Genomic DNA, 23,519 nt, shown 5'->3' on the forward strand with positions numbered 1-23,519 from the left:
CTATAACAATTGTTCTATAAGACATGCTTTTTCCAGGTCTATAACAATTGTTCTATAAGACTTTCACTGTCCAGGTCTATAACAATTGTTCTATAAGACCTGCTTTTTCCAGGTCTATAACAATTGTTCTATAAGACTTTCACTGTCCAGGTCTATAACAATTGTTCTATAAGACCTGCTTTTTCCAGGTCTATAACAATTGTTCTATAAGACCTTCACTGTCCAGGTCTATAACAATTGTTCTATAAGACCTTCACTTTCCTGGTCTATAACAATTGTTCTATAAGACCTGCACTTTCCAGGTCTATAACAATTGTTCTATAATACCTTCAGTTTCCAGGTCTATAACAATTGTTCTATGAGATCTTCACTTTCCAGGTCTATAACAATTGTTCTATAAGACCTTCACTTTCCAGGTCTATAACAATTGTTCACTTTCCAGGTCTATAACAATTGTTCTATAAGATCTGCACTTTCCAGGTCTATGACAATTGTTCTATAAGACCTTCACTTTCCAGGTCTATAACATTTGTTCTATAAGACCTTCATTTTCCAGGTCTATATTAATTGTTCGTTAAGACTTTCATTTTTGAGTCCTATAACAATTGTTCTATAAGACCTTCACTTTCCAGGTCTATAACAATTAATCTATTCACTTTTGAGTTCTATAACAATTGCTCTATAAGACCTTCCCTGCCATTTTTCAGTCTCTGTCTATCGACTAGCAGCATCTGAGCACTAAGGAACATCAAACATTTGGCATGCATTTCAGTGTGTTAAGCAGTAAGAGATAGTCAATCTGTCTAGCTAGCACCCATCTGTGTATGCAGCAGGGAATGGAATCTGTCTGTAGTACACTCCAGGTAGGAACTCCTCAGACACCAAGATCAGCCACTACTACCCAAATAATACCTTATCCTGGCCTGTGGCCTTCACACGTAGGATAACAACCACCATTGTATTTGTCATTTCTTATTATAGCAATGTTTAGCATAATCAGACAATATTTAAAATTTTTGACTAATTAAAAACCTCCATTATGTTTCATGTTACATATGAGTTATGGACCATTTTCAAAATCTGCGCATAGTGATCTGGTTACCATGGCAACAACATTTTTCACAAAGTAAAACCTACATGCATATTTACACATGGTTCTCAACATTATTGTGAAGTTTCACTGAAATTGATCCAGCTGTGTAGGAGTTGTCCAGACATTTCCAGAAGACATACATTCACAAAGAAAGATGGGCAGACAAGGTGATTCTTACCCTCCTTCTGAGCCAAATACCCTGAGTTATCTATATTATCCACTAATACCCAAATAATAACCTGAAGTATCATATCATCCACAAAAACATAAATAATACCAATGACACATGTACAATAGATTAATACCGATACTCATTTGAATTAAATACAGATACTGTACAAGACAATATTGAAAATCAAGTCATCTTGGTTCTCTAAAGAAAATCCAGTCACTTAAATAATCCATTCAATATACAATTTTCTGTAGATAATCCATCCATCTTGATTCTCAATTGATAATCCAGTCACCTTTATTATCTGTAGATAATGCAGTCAACTTAATTCTCTCTGTAGATAATCCAGTCACCTTTATTATCTGTAGATAATGCAGCCAACTTAATTCTCTGTAGATAATCCAGACACCTTAATTCTCTGAATATAATCCAGCCAACGTAACTGATTACTCTCTGTAGATAATCCAGCCATCGTAGCTCTCCGTAGATAATCCAGTCACCTTTATTATCTGTAGATAATGCAGGCAACTTAATTCACCGTGGATAATCCAGATACTTTCATTCTCTGTAGATAATCCTGTAACCTTAATTCTCGTAGATAATCCAGTCACCTTTATTATCTGTAGATAATCCAGATACTTTCATTCTCTGTAGATAATCCTGTAACCTTTATTATCTGTAGATAATGCAGGCAACTTAATTCACCGTAGATAATCCAGTCACCTTTATTATCTGTAGATAATGCAGGCAACTTAATTCACCGTAGATAATCCAGTCACCTTTATTATCTGTAGATAATGCAGCCAACTTAATTCACCGTAGATAATCCAGTCACCTTTATTATCTGTAGATAATCCAGATACTTTCATTCTCTGTAGATAATCCAGTCACCTTTATTATCTGTAGATAATGCAGGCAACTTAATTCACCGTAGATAATCCAGTCACCTTTATTATCTGTAGATAATGCAGGCAACTTAATTCACCGTAGATAATCCAGTCACCTTTATTATCTGTAGATAATGCAGCCACTGTAACTCTCTGTAGATAATCCATTCACCTTAATTCTCTGAAGATAATCCAGCCAACGTAACTCTCTGTAGATAATCCAGCCATCGTAGCTCTCCGTAGATAATCCAGTCACCTTTATTATCTGTAGATAATGCAGGCAACTTAATTCGCCGTGGATAATCCAGATACCTTCATTCTCTGTAGATAATCCTGTAACCTTAATTCTCTGTAGATAGTCCAGACACCTTAATTCTCTGTAGATAGTCCAGACACCCTAACTCTCTGTAGATAATCCATTCACCTTAATTCTCTGAAGATAATCCAGCCAACGTAACTCTCTGTAGATAATCCATTCACCTTAATTCTCTGTAGATAATCCAGTCACCTTTATTATCTGTAGATAATGCAGCCACTGTAACTCTCTGTAGATAATCCATTCACCTTAATTCTCTGAAGATAATCCAGCCAACGTAACTCTCTGTAGATAATCCAGCCATCGTAGCTCTCCGTAGATAATCCAGTCACCTTTATTATCTGTAGATAATGCAGGCAACTTAATTCGCCGTGGATAATCCAGATACTTTCATTCTCTGTAGATAATCCTGTAACCTTAATTCTCTGTAGATAGTCCAGACACCCTAACTCTCTGTAGATAATCCAGACACCTTAATTCTCTGTAGATAATCCAGATACCTTTATCTGAGTCACTGTAACTCTCTGAAGATAATCCAGACACCTTAATTCTCTGTAGATAATCCAGACACCTTAATTCTCTGTAGATAATGCAGCCACTGTAACTCTCTGTAGAAAATCCAGACACCTTAATTCTCTGTAGATAATCCAGACACCTTAATTCTCTGTAGATAATGCAGCCACTGTAACTCTCTGTAGATAATCCAGTCACCTTATTCTCTGTAGATAATCCAGTTACTTTAATTATCAGTAAATAACCCATCCACATTAATGCGTTCTATGTAGATAATTCAGTCACCGTAGCTCTCTGTAAATAATCCAGCCAACCTAATTATTTGTAGATAATCCAGTCACCTCAATTATCTGTAGATGATCCACCAACCTGAACTCTCAGTAGATAATCCAGTCACCTCAATTATCTGTAGATAATCCACCAACCTGAACTCTCAGTAGATAATCCAGCCACCTTGATTATCTGTAGATATCTATGTAGCATATCATAGATATTATAGCCCCTGTATTTCACAATCTGTATTTACGATAAATTCAATATGTATAATTATGAAGATAATCCAGACATCATAATAGAAATAATCCAAGCTAATTGTTTTATGTAAATAATCCACAATCAAATTGTATTGTATATAAAATTACACCACCACAATTATCTACATAGATAATCTAGATACAGAGAAACTTGCTCGATTACCTATAAAGACTACCTGCACTTTCTTAGAGTCCAAAATGGCCTCTTATAACACAATTTTATCTGTGCATTATGACAACTTGGCAATAGAGACTGATTTTCTCTTTAATCCTTTTATTGTCCTTTGAGTGATCTTCAAAGACAGGTTTGACTAGAGCTGTCATCGTTACAAATGATATTCATGTATTGACGATTCTCATCTTCCGATACCATATCGATTTCTATTTTCTGAAATTGATAATGACCAAAATTGTACTTGATGACCTGTCTATGACAAGGTAACTTTAGAATTTCATTGAATTATGTATTATTTTTTAACAGTATACCAACTGTATATATTTTGGAAGGTTTCTGATCACATCAATGAATTTTTCTCAATTACCACAAATTATATATGGAATACTCAGCAATAGTTCCCGAGTGACATGCATTATTTTCCTTCATAAACTGATTATGTAATACACAAAACAACAGTTCCGGATTCCATCTTTTTCTCAACAACACCATTGTTTTGATATATATTGATACATTATGATATTTTCCATTCAATATATAGATACTTAAAAATTTACATCAATGACAGCTCTAGGTTTGACTGTACAATGTATACATGAAATAGTAGAAATAATATGGATTATCTTACAATTAAGTGTAAATTTCTATAACAAGAGGCCCAGAGGGCCTGTATCGCTCACCTGGTTTGTAATGCCAAGTAATGTTCTGAATACAGGTTCATTGTTTCTTTTCTGAAGGAATTTTGATATTAACCTCTAAATCCCTTATTGGGCCCCACCCCTCCCGCCCCCAGGGGGTCAGAGCCAAAATTTATACAAGTTCTGTTCCCCTTCCCCCAAGGATGTTTATGGCCAAATTTGGTTACAATCCATGCAGAACTCTATGACTAGTAGTGATTTAAAGGATTTACCTCTATTTCCCCTATTGGGCCCCGCCCCTCCTGCCCCCGGGGGGTCAGAGCCAAAATTTATACAAGTTCTGTTCCCCTTCCCCAAAGGATGCTTGTGGCTAAATTTGGTTACATTCCATTCAGAACTCTATGACTAGTAGCGATTTAAAGGATTCACCTCTATTACCCCTATTGGGCCCCGCCCCTCCTGCCCCCGGGGGACCAGAGCCAAAATTTATACAAGTTCTGTTCCCCTTCCCCCAAGGATGTTTGTGGCCAAATTTGGTTACATTCCATTCAGAACTCTATGACTAGTAGCGATTTAAATGATTTATCTCTATTTCCCCTATTGGGCCCCGCCCCTCCTGCCCCCGGGGGGTCAGAGCCAAAATTTATACAAGTTCTGTTCCCCTTCCCCCAAGGATGTTTGTGGCAAAATTTGGTTACAATTCATGTAGAGCTCTAGGACAAGTAGAGATTTAAAGGATTTACCTCTATTTCCCCTATTGGGCCCCGCCCCTGACCTGCCCCCGGGGGGTCAGAGCCAAAATTTATACAAGGTCTGTTCCCCCTCCCCCAAGGATGTTTGTGGCCAAATTTGGTTACATTCCATTCAGAACTCTATGACAAGTAGCGATTTAAAGGATTTACCTCTATTTCCCCTATTGGGCCCCGCCCCTCCTGCCCCCGGGGGGGTCAGAGCCAAAATTTATACAAGGTCTGTTCCCCTTCCCCCAAGGATGTTTGTGGCCAAATTTGGTTACATTCCATTCAGAACTCTATGACTAGTAGCGATTTAAAGGATTTACCTCTATTACCCCTATTGGGCCCCTCCGCCCCCGCCCCTCCGTTCCCTTCCCCCCCAATTTCCTGAACCCCGAAAAGGTTACCTCTATTCCCCTATTGGCCCGCCCCTCCTGCCCCGGGGGACCAGAGCCAAAATTTATACAAGTTCTGTTCCCCTTCCCCAAAGGATGTTTGTGGCCAAATTTGGTTACATTCAATGCAGAGCTCTATGACAAGTAGCGATTTAAAGGATTTACCTCTATTTCCCCTATTGGGCCCCGCCCCTCTGACCCGGGGGATCAGAGCCAAAATTTATACAAGTTCTGTTCCCCTTCCCCCAAGGATGTTTGTGGCCAAATTTGGTTACATTCCATGCAGAACTCTATGACAAGTAGCGATTTAAAGGATTTACCTCTATTTCCCCTATTGGGCCCCGCCCCTCCTGCCCCCGGGGGATCAGAGCCAAAATTTATACAAGTTCTGTTCCCCTTCCCCCAAGGATGTTTGTGGCTAATTTTGGTTACAATCCATGCAGAACTCTAGGACAAGTAGCGATTTAAAGGATTTACCTCTTTTACCCCTATTGGGCCCCGCCCCTCCTGCCCCTGGGGGACCAGAGCCAAAATTTATACAAGTTCTGTTTCCCCTCCCCCAAGGATGTTTGTGGTCAAATTTGGTTACAATCCATGCAGAACTCTAGGACAAGTAGCGATTTATAGGATTTACCTCTATTTTCCCTATTGGGCCCTGCCCCTCCTGCCCCGGGGGGGACAGAGCAAAAATTTATACAAGTTCTGTTCCCCCTCCCCCAAGGATGTTTGTGGCCAAATTTGGTTACAATCCATGCAGAACTCTATTACTAGTAGCGATTTAAAGGAAATGTTGACGGACGGACGGACGACGGATGGAGGGACGGACGGACGACGGACGCCGCACCATGACATAAGCTCACCGGCCCTTTGGGCCAGGTGAGCTAAAAATCTAGTGATATCTGATATCTGCGTAAAAATGTCATTATAATGCAATGCTTGCGACAATTTCAAATTATGAAAAAAGACATGTTTACTTTCAAAATTTATATCATTTTGTGATCCTTAAATTATTGATGTCAAAATATTGAGTTTGTAAAATTGAAAAATGTTTATGAATTTCGTTTTCAAATAAGATTTTTAGTACAACGTTTTGATTTTTCCACCTAATTTTCAGAGTGGAAGAAGCTTCAGTGTCTGATTTGTCTGCGGATGATTGCAGAATTCTCATTTCCAGGATTACAAATGATCGGACTGATAACGGTACTACATACAATTACTTTACCAAGGGAAACTACTCACAGAGACAAATTGCAAGTCTATTGAACTTGTTACCTGATATCTGATCACAAAATACATTGGCTACACCTAATCCTCATTATTGATCCAATCCTCGATGATTTCCCTATTTCCTCAGTACAGATTGACAACTGATTCGGATCAAGTACTGAAAGAACATGAAGCCATTTGCCAAGAGTAGCTGTAACTGAACCAATATAGGTTAAATGATGCTACTCCACAAAAGACCTGGGGTGTTCATAGCTGGTAACTAAGCTCTAATGATATTGTCTACTGCAATCATATCTCCATTCATAACATGAAACCTTCCAAACCAATCCCATCAAAACTCAAAATAGGGACCTATATCTTTACTACCAACCCCTGACATCCCAACTCACAAAACCTGACCTATATCTATACCACCAATCCCTGACATCCCCAACTCACCAAACCTGACCTATATCTGTACCAACAACCCCTGACATCCCCAACTCATCAAACCTGACCTATATCTGTACCACCAATCCCTGACATCCCCAACTCACCAAACTAGATCTATATCTGTACCAACAACACCTGACATCCCCAACTCACCAAACCTGACCTATATCTATACCACCAACCCCTGACATCCCCAACTCACCAAACCTGACCTATATGTGAACCACCAACCCCTGACATCCCCAACTCACCGAACCTGACCTATATCTGTACCACCAACCCCTGACATCCCCAACTCACCAAACCTGACCTATATCTGTACCACCAACCCCTGACATCCCCAACTCACCAAACCTGACCTATATCTGTACCACCAACCCCTGACATCCCCAACTCACCAAACCTGACCTATATCTGTTCACCAACCCCTGACACCCCAACTCACCAAACCTGACCTATATCTGTACCACCAACCCCTGACATCTCCAACTTATCAATCCTGACCTATATCTATACCACCAACCCCTGACATCCCCAACTCACCAAACCTGACCTATATCTGTACCACCAACCCCTGACACCCAACTCACCAAACCTGACCTAATCCCCACCCTGACACCAAACCCAAACCTATATATCTGTACCACCAACCCCTGACATCCCCAACTCACCAAACCTGACCTATATCTGTACCACCAACCCCTGACATCCCCAACTCACCAAACCTGACCTATATCTGTACCACCAACCCCTGACATCCCCAACTCACCAAACCTGACCTATATCTGTACCACCAACCCCTGACATCCCCAACTCACCAAACCTGACCTATATCTGTACCACCAACCCCTGACATCCCCAACTCACCAAACCTGACCTATATCTGTACCACCAACCCCTGACATCCCCAACTCACCAAACCTGACCTATATCTGTACCACCAACCCCTGACATCCCCAACTCACCAAACCTGACCTATATCTGTACCACCAACCCCTGACATCCCCAACTCACCAAACCTGACCTATATCTGTACCACCAACCCCTGACATCCCCAACTCACCAAACCTGACCTATATCTGTACCACCAACCCCTGACATCCCCAACTCACCAAACCTGACCTATATCTGTACCACCAACCCCTGACATCCCCAACTCACCAAACCTGACCTATATCTGTACCACCAACCCCTGACATCCCCAACTCACCAAACCTGACCTATATCTGTACTACCAACCCCTGACATCCCCAACTCACCAAACCTGACCTATATCTGTACCACCAACCCCTGACATCCCCAACTCACCAAACCTGACCTATATCTGTACCACCAACCCCTGACATCCCCAACTCACCAAACCTGACCTATATCTGTACCACCAACCCCTGACATCCCCAACTCACCAAACCTGACCTATATCTGTACCACCAACCCCTGACATCCCCAACTCACCAAACCTGACCTATATCTGTACCACCAACCCCTGACATCCCCAACTCACCAAACCTGACCTATATCTGTACCACCAACCCCTGACATCCCCAACTCACCAAACCTGACCTATATCTGTACCACCAACCCCTGACATCCCCAACTCACCAAACCTGACCTATATCTGTACCACCAACCCCTGACATCCCCAACTCACCAAACCAGACCTATATCTGTACCACCAACCCCTGACATACCCCAACTCACCAAACCAAACCTGACCTATATCTGTACCACCAACCCCTGACATCCCCAACTCACCAAACCTGACCTATATCTGTACCACCAACCCCTGACATCCCCAACTCACCAAACCTGACCTATATCTATACCACCAACCCCTGACATCCCCAACTCACCAAACCTGACCTATATCTGTACCACCAACCCCTGACATCCCCAACTCACCAAACCTGACCTATATCTGTACCACCAACCCCTGACACCCAACTCACCAAACCTGACCTATATCTGTTCACCAACCCCTGACATCCCCAACTCACCAAACCTGACCTATATCTGTACCACCAACCCCTGACACCCCAACTCACCAAACCTGACCTATATCTGTACCACCAACCCCTGACACCCAACTCACCAAACCTGACCTATATCTGTACCACCAACCCCTGACATCCCCAACTCACCAAACCTGACCTATATCTGTACCACCAACCCCTGACACCCAACTCACCAAACCTGACCTATATCTGTACCACCAACCCCTGACATCCCCAACTCACCAAACCTGACCTATATCTGTACCACCAACCCCTGACATCCCCAACTCACCAAACCTGACCTATATCTGTACCACCAACCCCTGACATCCCCAACTCACCAAACCTGACCTATATCTGTACCACCAACCCCTGACATCCCCAACTCACCAAACCTGACCTATATCTGTACCACCAACCCCTGACATCCCCAACTCACCAAACCTGACCTATATCTGTACCACCAACCCCTGACACCCAACTCACCAAACCTGACCTATATCTGTACCACCAACCCCTGACACCCAACTCACCAAACCTGACCTATATCTATACTACCAACCCCTGACATCCCCAACTCACCAAACCTGACCTATATCTGTTCACCAACCCCTGACATCCCAACTTCACCAAACCTGACCTATATCTGTACCACCAACCCCTGACACCCAACTCACCAAACCTGACCTATATCTGTACCACCAACCCCTGACATCCCCAACTCACCAAACCTGACCTATATCTGTACCACCAACCCCTGACATCCCCAACTCACCAAACCTGACCTATATCTGTACCACCAACCCCTGACACCCAACTCACCAAACCTGACCTATATCTGTACCACCAACCCCTGACATCCCCAACTCACCAAACCTGACCTATATCTGTACCACCAACCCCTGACATCCCCAACTCACCAAACCTGACCTATATCTGTACCACCAACCCCTGACATCCCCAACTCACCAAACCTGACCTATATCTGTACCACCAACCCCTGACATCCCCAACTCACCAAACCTGACCTATATCTGTACCACCAACCCCTGACTATATCCCAACTCACCAAACCTGACCTATATCTGTACCACCAACCCCTGACATCCCCAACTCACCAAACCTGACCTATATCTGTCACCAACCCTGACATCCCCAACTCACCAAACCTGACCTATATCTGTATACCACCAACCCCTGACATCCCCAACTCACCAAACCTGACCTATATCTGTACCACCAACCCTGACATCCCCAACTCACCAAACCTGACCTATATCTGTACCACCAACCCCTACATCCCCAACTCACCAAACCTGACATCCCCAACTCACCAAACCTGACCTATATCTACCACCAACCCCTGACACCCCAACTCAAAACCTGACTATATCTGTCACCAACCCCTGACACCCAACTCACCAAACCTGACCTATATCTGTCCACCAACCCCTGACACCCCAACTCACCCCTGACTATATCCACCAACTGACATCCCAAACAAACCTGACCTATATCTGTACCACCAACCCCTGACATCCCCAACTCACCAAACCTGACCTATATCTGTACCACCAACCCCTGACATCCCCAACTCACCAAACCTGACCTATATCTGTACCACCAACCCCTGACACCCAACTCACCAAACCTGACCTATATCTGTACCACCAACCCCTGACACCCAACTCACCAAACCTGACCTATATCTGTACCACCAACCCCTGACATCCCCAACTCACCAAACCTGACCTATATCTCTGTACCACCAACCCCTGACCCCCTTCACCAAACCTGACCTATATCTGTACCAACCCCCCTGACCCCAACTCACCAAACCTGACCTATATCTGTACCACCAACCCCTGACATCCCCAACTCACCAAACCAGACCTATATCTGTACTACAAATCCCTGACACCCTCAACACACCAAACCTGACCTATATCTTTGTTATCCACCTCCCACTGAAATTAATTAAGGCATAGTTTATTTAATTTTCTAAATTTCTTTTTTTCTGAATGTTTATAAGTTTTACAATCTTTGAGGCAGCCTAGTAACACTCTTGATATGAACTGATTGAAATAATGTTGTTTTGTTATTACTTAGTATGAAGTAGGAGGATGTGGTATTCTGGTCAGCTAAGGTCATGGGCAGTACCGAAAAGCTGGAGTACCAGGAGGAAACCACAAACCTATTATACAACCAGCTTCTTGCAGCTGCCATAGATACACAGGTTTCAAAATCACTTTCCGGAGGTGAATAATAGACTCATGGTAAACTGTTGGAACACCTTAACTATTCAGCTACGAGTATTACACATTTGTAAAGCAAATCTATACACATGTTTAACACATGTATTATCAAAAACTAAACTTACACATATACTGTAATGGAGGAAGAGGAGGATTCTAACATGCATACTATACGTGTTATCTTTATTAATGTTTACTGCAGAAAAGATAAAAACTACATATAAGTAGAATGTATATATACACAAGGAACATCCAAAAAACACACATATAGATACAAAATATATGTACACAGGTAATTGTACAAGTATGCTCCCCAAACAAGACAGGTGTACAATACAAATGACAAGTATGACCCCATACCATACACTACAAAAAATGTTTGTGCCTCTAAGAGTATGGCATATACACACAAACCAAGTATGACACATATATACACACATCATACTTGAGTAACTCACAACATTCCTCACTTAACTTCATATACAACCCATCCTTCATTGGCCCCCACCTCCAGAAGAACTCCCCAACCCCTGGGGGATTAAAGTAAAGAGGACTCACCTTCAGTCCCTTGGGTGGTTCGTGGGTCACTCCAGTGACAGTCGGGGTGCCATAAATCGAAAAGACAAGATGGGCTTGTCGGCCCTGAACAGACAGCTGAGGAACTGGGAGGATCTACTGTTAGAGACGAGGCTAAATGAAACCTGACACTTGAGCCTCTGAAGCCAGAGCCTGGCTCCACACTCAACCCCAGCCTTCATCACCACATACAACACACATAGATACCCAAAATCATTTCTCCATTATCTATCTACCAAAAATGATGTGTGGGAAATTCAGACCCATTAGATAAGTATATGCTGAGTTTCAGATATCAATTTAATCTTTCATATACAGTACGTATAAAGCAAAAAAGTGTATTCTTAGTAAATATATCTAGGAACAGATTTTTTTTTACTGATTTATATGATAGTTATGATAAAGTGAATAAGAAGATGATTTTATAGACTTATATTCCTAATATAAGTTGTTCTTAGGATTGGAGAGAGACTTGTGTATATTGAATACAGAAATAGAATATTTAGAGTTCACAACTTCACATACAGATCATACTGAATTCCCTCCTCCCTACCCACAAAACATCATTATCCTTAACCCTGTTCACCCTACATACCACAATGGTACCTTCCAGATGAGAGAAAAGCGGATCCCACTGTGATAACAGAGGGATGGGAACTAGCTAAGTAGCTGGGAGGGGGAGAGGTCATTAGCCAGGAATGTGTTTAGAACAGACAAGGGAGAGAATTCGCCTGACCAGAGATGGTAGTGTAAGCTCCTCTGATTAATACCAGATAGCCTCCCTAACCAGCTGTGCTACCGAGTCTACTATCAACACATGCAGTTTACCTCTGATCCAATCGAGTCACACACGCTCACATTTTTGGGTACCGTACACTATTTGTGGAATGTCTTTTCTCTTTAAATAACCAGATCCATATCTACATTTCCAATTATGCATGCTATATGCATAAGGTCAGCTGAGAGAACTTTTATTCCTGGAATTTCTAAACATGAATACCCAACATCTGTAACAACATCATGTTAAATTCTTAGGTGTCAACCCAAATTCCATGTAATTACTTAACACAAAATTAACTATGTAGTTCTAATAGTTAAACCAAAGGAATAGACTGTTTCCAAGGCACCCGAATGCATTACTCTACAAAATGGTTTTCTATCTCTGACCTGAGAAGCAACGTTCCAAGCTGCATAGTCAGTAAAGTCAACCTTAAGACTTTATTTAAATTTTAACAATCTTTGCCTGATTTACATTTCTATATTTCCCACAACTATGTTTACATTAACACTATCGTATTTGCCCAAAATGGGTTTTATTAGTTTAACATCCTATTAGCTAGGGTCATGTAAGGACGTGCCAGGTTTATAGGTGGAGGAAAGCTGGAAAACCTGAATAAAACCACCAACCAGCAGTCAGTACCTGGCAACTGCCCCATATGGGATTCGAACTCGCAACCCTGAGGTGGAGGCCCTGTGGTGATATGTCAAAACATCTTAACCACTCGGCCACCGCGACCCAAAATAAACTTCTCTTGTGTATCAGATATGATAGGGCTTCCATGTCAACTTTTTTTACCTTCTTATTTTGAATTTATGATTCTGCAAAAAGAGCTCTATCTTATTTACTATTTTTGAAGGAACATACTTCTAAATATCACTTTCAAAGATCACTTCGAGGGAAGAAAACAACTTAAAAAAATGTATTTTTTTATTACTACATTTACTAGGAAACAACAAACAAAAGCAAGAGGCACAGAGGGCCTGTTATTTTTCTATCTGGATCTGTACATATTTAGTATGATAAACCACTTTAGAAATTATGTTCTTGTCATTTGACCAGAGAGCTAGCTTGTGAATTAAAATATTACATGAATAATGGTACATTTTGTATAAACACATAATGTCTATGAGTGCACACTTGTCAAATGATGGTTTGCCAGATGTCAATCAAACTTCACATGACTTTGCATTTTGGAGTGTGTATGCTAAGACATTTTCTTTGACATTGAATATACATGTGCGAGTACCAGGTGTCTACATACTGCCTGGCAACCGGTCAATAAGAGCACTTTACACGTGTAATGGCGACCGTTCAATAAGAGCACTTTACACTTGTTATGGCGACCGGTCAATAAGAGCACTTTGCACTTGTAATGGCGACCGGTCAATAAGAGCACTGTACACTTGTAATGGCGACCGGTCAATAAGAGCACTGTACACTTGTAATGGCGACCGGTCAATAAGAGCACTTTACACTTGTAATGGCGACCGGTCAATAAGAGCACTGTACACTTGTATGAATGTAATATGTATTCATGAATATATTAAAAATAACAAAGACATGAGATATTGTTAACACAAAAGCAAAGTGGTTAACAGTAGGAAAGTTTAAGATATTTTTTATGCACCACCTAGTCACTTAATCCTTAGAGTGGAGAAAAATGTTAAAATCTCCTGTCATAATGCATTCTCTACTTAATCACATATGACTGATGGGTAAGATATAAACCATCTATGTAATAATTGTGTTTTTCATATGGGCTATTCAGCACTAAAAAATTGTTAGGAAAACTGTACCAATTAAGTCCCTAGGGGTGGGGAAGACGTTTGGATCATATCAACAATCTCAATTAAATCTCAATACAAGACTGATGATAAAAATATCAATACATGTCCCAGTCTCTTTTCAGACAAACATTTTTTAACACTTTATCAGAGGATGCTTCAGACAAAATTTAGACCTTATCCATTCTTCAGCAAATAACTCTGATTTTACCGACTCTATTGTACCTCACCTCACTGGCCCTAGTGTTGATCAAACTCAATCCTCTAACCCCAGGTTGCTACAGACCGTTTGATGAGAATCCAGATACTCATTACGAGGGGGATTTGCAGAAGAAGGATGAACGATAAATGATGAACAATGACAAACAGAATGAAACCAAACAAGAGGCCCCAAGGATCTTAATGGTCATCTGACTTCCTTCCACCTAGTCATATAGATAATTAAATAGATATGGCGTCAAGGTTGCCATCTTTGATTTGGGATCAACCAGAGATCTAACAACTGAACACTTTGTCAACATAATATGAGGATCATTTCAGGCAAGTTTCAGCCAAATTGCTCTGTGAGAAAAAGTTCAAAATGTGTTTCAAGATCATTGCTGTGGTGGCCATCTTGGATATCGGATCGGCCCGTAAAATAAAACAAGAGGCCCGGAGGGCCTGTATCGCTCAACTGGTTATTGTAATGCCAAGTAATGATCTGAATACAGGATCAATGTTTTTTTTCTGATGGAATTTAATGATTTACCTGTAATTTCCCTATTGGAACCCATTCTTTCTGCTCCAGGGGGTCAGAGCCAAAATTTATACAAACTCTGGCTTTACCTCTATTTCCTCTATTTTGCCCTGCCCATTCTGCCCCTGGGGGGACAGAGCCAAAATTTATACAAACTCTGTTCCGCTTCCCCCAAGGATGTTTCTGGCCAAATAGATTTCATTACATTCCATGCAGAACTCTATGACAAGTAGTAATTTAAAGGAAATTTTGACTGACGGAGACCCAGTGGTACAAAAAATTGTCGGGACCATGTCAGGATCATTTCATGCGGCAATCCTGGATTTCGGATCGACCCGAAAAATTACAACACTTTGTTGGGACTATGTCAGGAGCATTTCAGCCAAGTTTCAGCAGCCATCTTGGATTTTGGATTAACTCGAAAAATAAAAACACTCGGTCAGGACCATGTCAGGATCATTTCATGCAAGTTTCAGCTAATTCGCAGATGACCTAAAATGAGTACAAAGTGAACAGACTTTAGGTTTAGATACATTCCCTCAGAACTGTATCTTATGCGAAGTACAATAAAAAAAAATTCTGATATTATAATTAAAAGCCCGAAACTATTGTCCAGAAATTTGGTATATGTATTAGGAAGTACTCTACCTGCAGACTTGACTGATACAGCCAATGCCTAGCCCTGGTCACTGAACAATCAAACTGCCCCATCAATATTATAGTAATGAGTAACTGTACATTTATTTTTTCAATATACATGTATTAGGTTTTGATTGAATGATCATATGATACAAGTTTCAATGTACAGTAAAACCTACCTTAGCGACCACCTCTTTATAACAATCACTGCTTTAAATAAGAGCAATCACCTACCTTAGCGACCACCTCTTTATAACAATCACTGCTTTAAATAAGAGCAATCACTTGGAATTCAAAATAACCACTTTCAACCCAATTTGACCTGTGTATGAAGACCACTCAGCTATAAAGATTGATAGGATCTTCCCCTTCCTTGAGGGTAAAACAGGGAAATCTCTACCTGAGGAAGAGATTCACAAGTATCTAACTCAAGGCTTGCCAAGGGTTAGACTGTCGTTTATCTCCTATGGTAGTTATGATTGTCTAATTGGTCTGCACAGGTTGATATTAATTTGCATATGACACTTCACAACTTTCAGTTTATCACCCGAATATGTTCTACCCTTGCAGGCTATTTTGCCCTTGGTAAGATAATACAAACAAAACTTGAAGCAAGACCATACAGACAAACCTGTATATAATGACCATACATACAAACCTGTATATAGTGACCATACATACAAACCTGTATATAGTGACCATACATACAAACCTGTATATATTGGCCATAAAGACCAACCTGTATATAATGACCATACAGACAAACCTGTATATAGTGAACATATAGACAAGCCTGTATATATATGGGCCATACATACAAACCTGTACATAGTGACCATATAGACAATCCTGTATATATTGGCCATATATATAAACTTGTATATATTGACCATACATACAAACCTGTATATGTTGACCATATAGACAATCCTGTATATATGGGCCATACAGACAAAACCTGTATATGTTGACCATACAGACAAACCTGTATATATGGGCCATACAGACAAACTTGTATATATTGACCATACATACAAACCTGTACATAGTGACCATATAGACAACCCTGTTTATATTGGCCATATATACAAACTTTTGTATTGGCCATACAGACAAACCTGTATATAATGACCAAAATACAAACCTAGATAATAACCATACAGACAAACCTGTATATAATGACCATACAGGCAAACCTGTACATAATGACCATACCGACAAACCTGTATACAATGACCATACAGACAAACCTGTATATAATGACCATACAGACAAACCTGTATATAATGACCATACAGACAAACCTGTATATAATGACCATACAGACAAACCTGTATATAGTGACCATACAGACAAACCTGTATATAATGGCCATACAGACAAACCTGTACATAATGACCATACAGACAAACCTGTATATAATGGCCATACAGACAAAACCTGTATATATTGACCATACAGGCAAACCTGTACTTAATGACCATACAGACAAACCTGTATACAATGACCATACAGACAATATATATTGACCATACAGACAAACTTGTATATATAGGCCAAACAGACAAACTTGTATATTATGAACATACCGACAAACCTGTACATATTGACTATACTGCTAAACTTATATTGGTCATACAGACAAAACCTGTATATATTGGCCATACAGACAAAACTTGACCATGCAGACAAACTTGTATACAATGACCATATATACAAACCAGTATATAGTGACCATATAGACAAACCTGTATATATTGGCCATACAGACAAACCTGTATATAATGACCATACATACAAACCTGTATACAATGACCATACAGACAAACCTGTATTTATTGACCATACAGACAAACCTGTATATAATGACCAAAATACAAACCTTGATAATGACCATACAGACAAACCTGTATATAATGACCATGCATACAAACCTGTATATATAGACCATACATACAAACCTGTATATAATGACCATGCATACAAACCTGTATATATAGGCCATACATATAAAACTGTATATAATGACCATACATACAATCCTGTATACAATGGCCATACAGACAAACTTGTATATAATGACCATACAGGCAAACCTGTAATGACAATACAGACAACCCTGTATATAGTGACCATACATACAAACTTGTATATAATGACCATACATACAAACCTGTATATAATGACCATACATACAAACTTGTATATAATGACCATACAGACAAACTTGTATATAGTGACCATACAGACAAACCTGTATATAGTGACCATACATACAAACTTGTACATATTAACCATACATACAAACTTGTATATAATGACCATACATACAAACTTGTATATAATGACCATACAGACAAACTTGTATATAGTGACCATACATACAAACCTGTATATAGTGACCATACATACAAACTTGTACATATTGGCCATACATGCAAAACTTATATTGGTCATACAGACAAAACTGTACATATTGGCCATTCAGCGAAAACTTGGCCATACTGGCAAAACTGATATTGGTCATACAGACAAAACCTGTATATATTGGCCATACAGACAAAACTTGGCCATACAGGCAAAACTTATATTGGTCATACAGACAAAACCTGTACATATTGGCCATACAGCCAAAACTTGGCCATACAGGCAAAACTTAAATGGGTCATACAGACAAAACCTGTACATATTGGCCATACAGCCAAAACTTGGCCATACAGGCAAAACTTATATAATTGTTCATATAAACAAAAACCTGTTTATTTATTTGCCACAGATAAAAAATTGTGTATAGTAGCAAGACAGACAAAATCTGTATCTATATCTGTCAAACAGACAAAAACTTGTACATATTGACCACACAGACAAAAACATTTATATATTGGCCATACAGACAAAACCCGTATGTATTAGCCATACAGACAAAACCTGTCTATATTGGCCATACAGACAAAACCCGTATGTATTAGCCATACAGACAAAACCTGTATGTATTAGCCATACAGACAAAACCTGTATGTATTAGCCATACAGACAAAACCTGTATGTATTAGCCATACAGACAAAACCTGTATGTATTAGCCATACAGACAAAACCTGTATGTATTAGCCATACAGACAAAACCTGTATGTATTAGCCATACAGACAAAACCTGTATGTATTAGCCATACAGACAAAACCTGTGCTATACTGGCCATACAGACAAAACCTGTGCTATACTGGCCATACAGACAAAACCTGTGCTATACTGGCCATACAGACCAACCCTTGTATGAACATCACATAAGTACACATTTTGTACATGTGACCAAGTATCACTTTTCAGACTAAACAGTTTATCTGGATCAAACATTTCTTTACTTTGGAGCTTATGAAACTGATTAAAATTAACTATCATAATCTATAATATTCACCAAACTTATACCTATAATTGCTCAAACATTTAAGATAAATTAGTTACTTTAATCTAAAAATTTAGCATATTGATTAACATATGTATATGTAATATATGTAAATATATTTGACAAAGTCTAGCTAGAAATGAAGCCCTGGACATGTGTATGTGTATAATAAGAAACTACTTGAGCATAAAGCTGTCAGCTGTACAATGTCATTACGGTCAATCAACTGACTGGACCTGTATTTAGAGGCAAAACATGGTGCAGGCAAAATAAAAAAATGAGTAAATGGTAATAAAAATGTCCCATAAATGTCATCACTGTGCTCTTACATTTCAAAATTGTTTGAAGGCAAATCTAGTACAATTATAAGGCCACAAGAGGGCAAGAAGTGTCAAAACATGATGCCAAAATGACCAATTTTCTCAGAGCCCCCAACTAGATATACACCTAAATCCCCACACAAATGTAACAAGATAAATCAGTTATAAACCAGTTTGCAATATTTCTCAGTTGAGTTTCCATTCAATTTCCGAGACAATATTTCCCTTGCGCGTAATTCTTCAATTGTTAACTTCAGACACTTTGCAAAGAATATTAAACTATGTCCTATTACTTTACAATCCAATTTTTTGCTACAATTTGATTCATTAGATATTGATATTCACGTAATATAATTATTTGATATCTGTATCATTAACAGATTTGCACTTCCTATTATTTGTTTCAATATGTTATTTTGTCTTTATTTATTCCTACAATAATTGTAAATAGTACTATTTAACATAATTTTTTATGGAGATGTAATTTCATAAAAAAATTATGTTTATTTCAATGCATTGGCACATACTGGAATCATTAATATTGCATGCAGTATTTTTTATTCCCTCATATTAATTCATAATCTTTTTGAAAAACAAATACTGAAGGAACACTTAGTAGTTGATGGGTTGGTTTATGTGTTTAATCACCTAAATGAGCCCATCAAGGAACAATCACATTATGTATAGTCCTGCTACCTTGTCTGTATGTATATCCCGCTGGTTACGTGCAGGCGAGTTTCTAAACGTCTTCCAGGTGTCCCGGGGTAAAACCCCAGACAGACGATTCATGCTGGTATTTTATTAATTGCACGTTAAGCTTCTGGGCAGAGCACCAATTAGTAGGATGTAAACACAAGTCATCAATCTGTAAAAGTTGTATACAGACACCGACCTTCAGTTTAAATAATTATGCATCACGAACATCCAATCAAAAGAACAGAGAAAAAAATGAGGCTGAAACATAGCACAAAAAATATCTCAAATACTTACCCCATCGAGGTACTGGCGTCCTAACATTCAACTCCACGTAACGAATTTACTTTTGATTTGTTCCACTGGAAAGTTAAAAAGAGAACCACAGTTTTAGTTCCATGGAAACTCGGCTAAGTTTTTTTTTATTGTCGTGCTATAACGCACCAACAATTTCATAAAAGATTCTCTGAACTTTCATGTTGAAGATCTTGTCATATTTGGCATGTAGTATACATAGCTTTTTCAAGTGCTCTCACAGAGGGGGAAAGTAGCACTATTGCTCCGTACCACCAACCCCTGTAGCTCAGTGGTAGGTATCTTACAGCGATACGTACATCGTGGCCCCCTGGTATGTGTGTTTGTCAGGCCGCACATACCTCGTTGTACTCACAAACATTCTGCCTTCTCGGCAGAACAACACTCGAGTGTAAAAGGGAGTCTGGTTTCAGACATACTTTATCACTGTTTGTATGAATTCATGAAGGAATTTCATCTTTGCTTCTATTTCAGAATGTGCACTTTTTATCAAGGATCCCGTGTGCTGCAAATAGTGTTGTTTTGTATGATCTATTTCTTTGTAGATTTAAGTGTACAAATAGACAGTTGGAACCTGGTAATTATACAACACAGTGCCTAATACACAAATGAGGTGTCAATTGCTTACGATGCCAGATATACTGACTGTTCTGGAGCCCTTTATAACTAAAGGCAGAGGCAACATTCATTAAGACAATAAATCACAACCTCATACCGAACTTATAATTTTCTTTATTATAATTAACTCAAATGTATAGAAATGAGTCACGTGCACTGTATTCCGTGCACATCTTTATGACATTTGCATCTTCTACAGAGTATTATAAGCCATACATACTATACGCCAAAACGTATGTCAAACGAGACAATATACTGTTAATTGCCTTAATCGAATTAGCGCAAAAGTTATCTGGGATGGGTAGAACCACAGGTGTTTGGCTCTATAGATATTTTTCTCTCTAAATGTACACGTTGCCTATTGTACACCTTGACGACACAATTTTCTGTCTAAAAGTCTTTAGAGCTACAATATTACAGCTAAGGTTAATGGTGTAAACGATGTATGGAAAATACTTTACATTGACTATTACTATTGTATTAGCTAAATCAGATTTTAGCGCAAATGAGATAACCACTAAAACATGTACGTTTTATAAAAATTGTAACTAAACAAAGTCAAACCCGTGTACCTCACTTGCTATTCCTCCCCCATGCATCATCCTCGATAATCCAGGGGTTACTATCGCTGTCCTTATGTCTACCCCTGGGTTATGTCATAGCAAAACTGAAGGTTCTGTGTGTGACAACAAATGAAATAAATAGTAATCAATAACGGTACTGCATTTGGGCGTAGCTCTCTCATACCCTTCAAAGGAAGTCTCCGTGTATGTCTCATAAAATGCCTTCAACTCTGCTATGACATAATCATGAGTTGAATATTTAAGATAGTGACAGTTAATAAAAAGGTAACACATCGTTACATAAAAGGTACAAATACAGGTAACACACAGTTACATCAAAGGTACAAATACAGGTGACACATAGTTACATAAAAGGTACAAATACAGGTAACATACAGTTACAGAAAAGGTACAAATACAGGTAACACATAGTTACATAAAAGGTACAAATACAGGTAACATACAGTTACATCAAAGGTACAAATACAGGTAACACAGTTACAGAAAAGGTGCAAATACAGGTAACACATAGTTACATAAAAAGTACAAATACAGATGACACACAGTTACAGAAAAGGTGCAAATACAGGTAACACATAGTTACATAAAAGGTACAAATACAGGTAACACACAGTTACAGAAAAGGTACAAATACAGGTAACACACAGTTACAGAAAAGGTACAAATACAGGTAACATACAGTTACAGTAAAAGGTACACAATTAAAGGTAACACAGTTACAGAAATGTAACATAGGGGACACACAGTTACAGAAAAGGTACAAAAAATTAAACAGGTAACAAAACATTAACACAGTTACAGAAAAGGTATCAAATACAGGTAACACACAAGTTACAGAAAAGGTTACAAATACAGGTAACACACAGTTACATAAAAGGTACAAATACAGGTAACACACAGTTACATAAAAGGTACAAATACAGGTAACACACAGTTACAGAAAAGGTACAAATACAGGTAACACACAGTTACAGAAAAGGTACAATACAGGTAACAAGTTATAGACACATACAGGTATACAGTTACAGAAAGGTACAAATACAGGTAACACTCAGTTACATAAAAAAGGTACAAATACACGGTAACACACAGTTACAGAAAAAGTACAAATACAGGTAAACACAGGTACACATCAGTTACAGAAAAGGTACAAATAACAGCAACATCAGTACAGAAAAGTACAAATACAGGTAACACACAGTTACAGAAAAAGTATACAAATACAGTAATCACACCATTACATAGAAAAGGTACAAATACAGGTGACACAACAGTTACATGAAAAGGTACAATACAGGTAACACAATGTTACAGTAAAAGGTTACAAATACAGGTAACACATAGTTACATAAAAAGGTACAAATACAGGTAACACATCAGTTACATAAAAGGTACAAATACAGGCAACACACAGTTACAGAAAAAGGTACAAATACAGGTAACAACATAGTTACATAAAAGGTACAAATACAGGTAAACACACAGTTACAGAAAAGGTACCAAATACAGGTACACACAGTTACAGAAAAGGTACAAATACAGGTAACTACATAGTTACAGAAAAAGGTACAAATACAGGTAACACACAGTTACAGAAAAGGTACAAATACAGGTAACACATAGTTACAGAAAAGGTACAAATACAGGTAACACACAGTTACATTAAAAGGTACAAATACAGGTAACACACAGTTACAGAAAAGGTAC

At 39.0% G+C, this 23,519-nt stretch overlaps 1 protein-coding gene across 1 annotated transcript in view; it reads right to left on the bottom strand.

The window, feature by feature from the left end:
- Nucleotides 1-12,078, bottom strand: part of LOC138324311 (uro-adherence factor A-like) — a 53,938-nt gene extending 41,860 nt beyond the window's left edge. Inside the window, exon 1 of the mRNA XM_069269388.1 lies at nucleotides 11,923-12,078. The gene's annotated coding sequence lies outside the window, so the exon portion shown is untranslated. The remainder of the gene's footprint in view (nucleotides 1-11,922) is intronic.
- Nucleotides 12,079-23,519: the final 11,441 nt, after the last annotated feature.

The sequence above is a fragment of the Argopecten irradians genome, chromosome 5 (assembly GCF_041381155.1).
Source record: "Argopecten irradians isolate NY chromosome 5, Ai_NY, whole genome shotgun sequence".
NCBI classification, from domain to species: domain Eukaryota; kingdom Metazoa; phylum Mollusca; class Bivalvia; order Pectinida; family Pectinidae; genus Argopecten; species Argopecten irradians.